The following is a 6,248-nucleotide window of genomic DNA, read 5'->3' as shown; positions in this document are numbered from 1 at the left end:
TATTCGCCAAGCTGATGGACACGCTGTTGGCGGGGGCGGCGAAGAACACGTCCAAGTCGTTGAAAAGGACCTGGATCCAGTCCCCTGGTACCACTTGCCAACAGGCAGGACACCGCATATGGGCGGCCACTTGGAGATCATGGGTCTTCATTCGTCAGTGCCGCGCATACCAACGTTCAACAAACGTTGTTCAGCTCTATGCACGAACATCTGCCGCTCCTGATTGCGGAAAAAGTGCGCTCGAAGACCAGCAAGGGCGTTCAGTCGTCTGCCAGCCCCCGTCGCCGTCATCCCTTCAATGGAAATGGTCACAACTGGCCCGGTCATTGCAAAAGCGAGTGGCGACCACAATGCGGAGGACGCCACTTGCTTCGCCGACGTCGCAGAGCTTGAAGTATGGTCCCTAGAATATGCTAGTCTGCCGTCCGCGCGCCTTCTCTGTGGTATATTTCTAGGGACCATAGCTTGAAGCAAAGTTTGAAGCCCATCCTGCCATCGCTGATCCCTTGCTCGCCCAGAACCGGCTGAAGCGGCCGCCGACCGAAGAAACTCTATGACGCCGACACTTCACGCGTCGCATCTCGAGAATGCCACAAACGATCTGTGCACTGTACACGACAGCCTCGCATCGCGGCCGGAGTTGTTGTCGTCAATTGTCACCGACACTGCGTCCGCTTCCCAAAACACAAAAAGTTCCCGAAATAACCGCAGCATATGTCGCGGATTTAACTACGGCGGACCACAAAGAGCGCATTTGATGAGCTTTGCACGTCTGCGATTCTGCGTACCGTGGTTGCACGCGCGGAAGCAGTAGTCAAGCTAGAGAGGGACAAAAAAGATACAGGAGCCCGCTGATGTATCAGCGGCGGAACGAACGAAGCTTGCCAGCAGTGGCGTAGCCAGGGGGGGGCTGACCGGGCTTCAGCCCCCCCCGAAATTTTTCCGGCCGTCGCCGTGCTGCCTGTATGCCTGGTACGTCGCCTGTGAGCAAAGCTGCATATTCTTCGAAAGTGCCACTAATAGAAGCATTCACGACTCACCCTACACAAGGGTGTTTACACAAAACCACGGCCCGACTCGACTCTTTCCGCACTGCGGAAAGGGAGTCGAGTCGGGCCTGAAGGGTGCGACTGAAGGGTGCGAACCGCTGAGGGATGATTGCGGAGGGGGGAAGCCCCGAAAGCCACAGCGCCTTCGGGTAAGCTCAGCGCACGGGACGACAAAGGCATGCGTTGTGTCCCTTTGTGCGAGACATGTGGCAACACAGAGAATAATTGGCCGGCTGAGTCGTTCTCAGCAGAGGAGCTTGACTCGGCCGGGGAAGCAAGGAGTGGTCCGCGCTAACTCGCGGCGGAAAAAAAGAGGGACAGCCGGCCATTGATGGTTGAAGACTGGTACGATGCAGGCCCGAAAGGGAACAGACGATCTTTGTATGTTAAGCAGAACAACGTGCAAGCGGCGGTGGCTGCTGACCACGGCCGCTCCATCTCCTAGAAAGGGGGAGATGAAGCGGCCGTGGGCACACATTCAAGACTCGTGCAAGGTAACTGAAGAATGCGATGGGGCTACCTAATGGATGAAACATGCAGTTTAGCTGGATAAATGTCGTGCGCGGGCAGAGGGCCTTTGCGAATGAGACACACAGCAAGGTATGCCCCTCTTCCTCGCGTCAGCCCTTCATTCTTCCTTTTTCACGTTTCTGTCGAGCCCGGGAGGGTTTTGTTGGAGTGGGCTCAGATTGCGCGCACTGAGCCCTTCCGACGGCGATGTTGCGACAACCAATTTCACCCCTTGGATTACGCATCTTTGTTCGGCGGTATTCTCCCCTAACCTGGAGAACAGCGGGTCGACAAAAAAGGCGAGCTGCGGCTCCCCGAGCCAGTCCCAGACTTTATCCTAAATGTGAAGGCACGACGGGCACCAACCCTGCCACAGGCAGGCGGCTTAACAATGATCAGATGGCCATATTCTACCTCGATCACAACTAAAGCCCCTCCATTGCGTCCACGGCCGCTTTTTCCCTGGACGGCGGCTGCCCAGAACAGTGTATATTCGGGGGCCACAAACACAACGGCAATATGCTGCGAGGATAGAAGCGCCCCTGTTCTTGAGAAGCTCATGTTCCAAGTGCCAACACCCAAAAGAGGCATCGAATTGTAAGTCATTTTCTTCCAGTGATTAATCCTTGCATGGTCACTGATGTCTTTTGGCGATGGAGGTTGCATTGCACGTTAAGTTGTGCAGTGCAGATCAGTTATGAATTCTTTGATATTTAAATAATCATTTCCTTATAATTATACGATGCCACATTACCTTGTGTCTGCGAGCTAAAAATGTGTATCTCGTTTTATTTCGAATGCAGTATTTGCGTTTTAATTGGTCGTTAGAAGCGCCCACGGTGGACCAAATAGGTGATTGTTAATGAAGGAAAACGTAAATTCAACTCCTGTAAACGCCTAAATATTTTATTATGCACGAAGTTGGAGAGGGTTGCTCAGAGTGTATCGGGACAGCGTTAGTATCAGTACATGAAGAGTGAAAAATATATTTGTTCTGGCTGCAGTTTTAATAGTTTGCTTTTACTGGGACGAAATTCCATGTGAGGTAGCCGCTGTCGCATTGTGTGCGCGTTATCGGGACTTTTGTTACCGCGTTTCATATCTACGCGTGCATCCACTGCTACACCCAATTTTAAACCCATAGCAGCGTGCACAGCGCAAGTGAAGGACCTTCGTACTGGTGGCGAAGAAACGAACGTGCCTTACTGGTAGAATTTTCCTTTAACTCTTCTTGGCCTTCTTTGAAGTTCTGTGGACGCAGAAGTATCGTTCTTTCAAGGCTCAATCGGTCGTGCAATACAACAGAATTTCCTAATTAAATAAACGGGCTACAGACCGCAGGCCCTCTCAAGAGCACGAGCACACCTTCGCCCTCCTCCCCTATCCCCCTCCCCCCCACACACACACATACGGGTGCGCGCTGTTGTCTTTCTTCCTGAACGCACAACTGCTACGTATACATTCTAAAATGTTGCATGAAGGACATTTTGAGCAATCGTCAGCATTTCTTATGTAACCGAAATGACCGAGGAATTATCACGGTAAACAACTTTGCAATTTTTAGCCAATTTATCCTGTCGCAGCCTACAACCATGCTTCAGTTTCAACATCACGGTCGCTGTCAACAAAGGAAATAGTTTAACTGTATCATTGCTGTTCGCTTCATGCTGAAGCATGGTAGTCTTTGGTCTTTCTGTGTGCGGGGCCATGCCAATACGCATGGTTTCTCGGTGCACTCCGGGGAAAAAATGCTGACTTGTTTCGGGCATCGCACCATGCCCGAAGGTCATGCTGGCTCTGCACAGCTGCCCAATCCTCAGTTTTCTGGTGGATCAAGGAGATTTCCAACATAATTTCTAGGCGAAAAGCAAAAACGCCCGTGTGTACGAGATTTCGGCGCACGTTAAAGATCCCCAGGTGGTCAAAATTAATCCGGAGCCCTCCACTACGGCGCGCCTCATCGCCTGCGTTGCGTCGGCGCGTTAAACCCTACAATCAATCAACATAATTTCTATTTCCGGCGTCTCTAACGAAAACTACAAAACTCCTGTGCGCCCTATACATTCCAGAGCCACCCATCTTCATGCACTGATACTTTTTTATCGTTTATCTTTAAAACCGGCAGTGTGTACTCGGCTGAAAAATGGCAGCGCACGCGCCAGCTAAAAAAGTATGTCCTTTCATTAAAGTTTCAAGCCAAAATGGTAGGACCGCATAAATTGCATGAAACTGTATCAGTAAGCCTTCCATCGCTCTGACGGCAAAAGAGCTGAATTTTTTGCAAGGCCGCATGCGCGGGATGTAATTTGGTTGTGTGGGTCGTACGCATTTAAGATTGTGGACGGTTTTATCTCTTTTGTTTGTTTTTATCACTTGCAAGGGCTATCATCCTTGTCTGTTGGCATTTTCATATATTACGTGTTTCTTGTGTAAACTTTTCAGTTGAAGTCTAGCGAGTGTCCCGTCTGCTTCTTTCCTCGTCCCTGTCTGTTTTTTCGCTGGTAATATGCATCTACCGCATTATAACTCTTTCCTCAGATCTCACGACAAAATTCAAAACAGCAATATTTTGCTCAGATTGCTCAGAACATGCCTAACCGCAAGAGTATGGTCAGACATCGTCGTCTTTGCGTTATTATTTTTTCTTGCTAAATATAAAGTTAGATCCAGCATCGAATGGTGAACTTTGCAGTGACTTGCTCTACCTCATCTGGGAGTGGTAACTAAATGGGGTGGCTGCTCCAGGAAAGTTACTGGATAGTAGACGCCTTTAGGCAGACTATAGGGCATTTATGCACGAAGCATTGAAAACTTGACAGGTAATAATGCAACTATTTGAGAACACCAAGCTCATTACAGCAGACTCTACATTTGGGCTGTGCCGAAATGTAAACCAGATCCATTATGTTACAAAGCACAAGCTTCTCATGTCCGCCCAGAGACCTAATAGATGCTACGAAATGGACTGCGTTGAGACTCAAAACAGAAGCGCAAATTTAAACTGGCATGACTTAACAAATACCGATGGCTGAATTATTCCGCTTTGCGTGTGGACTAATCCTGCCATGTTCGTGTAATTTTCGCCCTTAACAGCGCTGTTATTGCGCGTGATGCCTGTGTGTTTAGGGTTGATATTTGTTAAAATTATTGCTAGAGATATAACGCTTCTTGTATGCATAACTCATAGCCTCTCGTTTTGTAAAGATAAGACCTGCGCTACACATAACGCAAGAGCATAGATTCCATGTATACTGCACAGAATGAGCTCCATTGGCCTTACACTGGCCGCTACTGTGCGGGCGTGCGTTGAATGCAAAACATTTTATTTTGCATTTTGGACAAGAACAACTAAATAAAAAAATCTCATTCTTACGGCCAACGTCATTTTATTGCGGATGTCACACTCATCATACACCACACGTTGAAATAAAGCAAGTAATTGCATGAAACTATGGCCGTTTAATGCAATGCCGGCACAAGGTTCCCGTGCGTGCAATGTACGTCCCGTATCATGGGCAGATATTTGTACCACGCGGTCTGCGGATTTCCATCCAGTTTACAACTTCAGCTGGTACAAATACAATCATAATCAACACCAATATCATGAGAGAACCTTAAAGGGCCTTTTAAAGACAAAATACAACCTTGTTCAATTGAATAGCAACCAGCCTTTGGTAACTCGCACAGCTCTATTCCAATCACGGGCGTTTTTTCAACCGAAGCAATGCAACAAATGTCAAAAATTGTCAGATTTAGCGCTGCAGTGAAGTGATATCAGCAGGAGGGGTAAATATACTATATAGGCTAGCACTAAAACGTAGTTATGAGTGTGTTAACTGCACGTCAGAATTCAAATGATAAGATCAATGGAGGCCCCTCTACAATCGCGCAATCATGTTCCTTGGCGGTGACTTAAGTCGTTGGGCGCCAATCGTACAAACAAGATCCTGAACTGTCATAGTGAAATCGCCGCCGGAAAGTGGGCGGGGATTCGCCATTGCTTCAAGCGTTTAATTTAATATATCGATTATTCCTTTGAAGTTTGCGGTAAAACTGGTATCATTGTTATCGGAACAAGGCAGATTTTTTAATGAACCAAACATGTATTTTATCATAGCTTTTAACGGCGCTTGCAAACTACCGCGCTTTTTTTTTCTTCGGGGGGGGGGGGGGGGGGGGGGGGGGGCTGGAGAACCACCTTAGCCCCCCCCGAACAAAAATCCTGGCTACGCGCCTGCTTGCCAGGGCAACGCAAAGACGTGGTGCATAGACCAGGCCAGCATCGCCAAGCCGGGCAAAATGCGCGCAATGACAGGAGAGCTGTTCAGGGAGTTTCATGAAGATCTTAAAGCGATTTCTGAGGCGAGTTCACAGCGCGCAGAATGGAGGCTATGGAGGCCTGCCGGGATATCTGAACGACTATTCAGAAATGTGTGCAGCAGTGCTTGTGGAGCCGTCTTGTTTTGTAACAATTAATATTTCCTTCTCACCTTTTTTTTTTCTCGTGACAGCAACGGTGTTTCGCAGGCACGCTTAGCGTTCATCATCCCTCTAAAAAAATATGATCACGGCAAGTTCAAAGCCGAGCGGCACTCTGCCTACATTTTTGTAGCTTTAAAACCTGTCAGAAGGTGTCGAGCACGGTAATGCTACCTAAGTACAGCACAACTTAAAACAATAGTTCATACG

This window comes from Haemaphysalis longicornis, unplaced genomic scaffold, assembly GCF_048455015.1.
Source record: "Haemaphysalis longicornis isolate Haplotype H1 unplaced genomic scaffold, Haemaphysalis longicornis Haplotype H1 scaffold_1, whole genome shotgun sequence".
Classification (NCBI taxonomy): domain Eukaryota; kingdom Metazoa; phylum Arthropoda; class Arachnida; order Ixodida; family Ixodidae; genus Haemaphysalis; species Haemaphysalis longicornis.
This window is presented reverse-complemented; position numbering follows the sequence as displayed.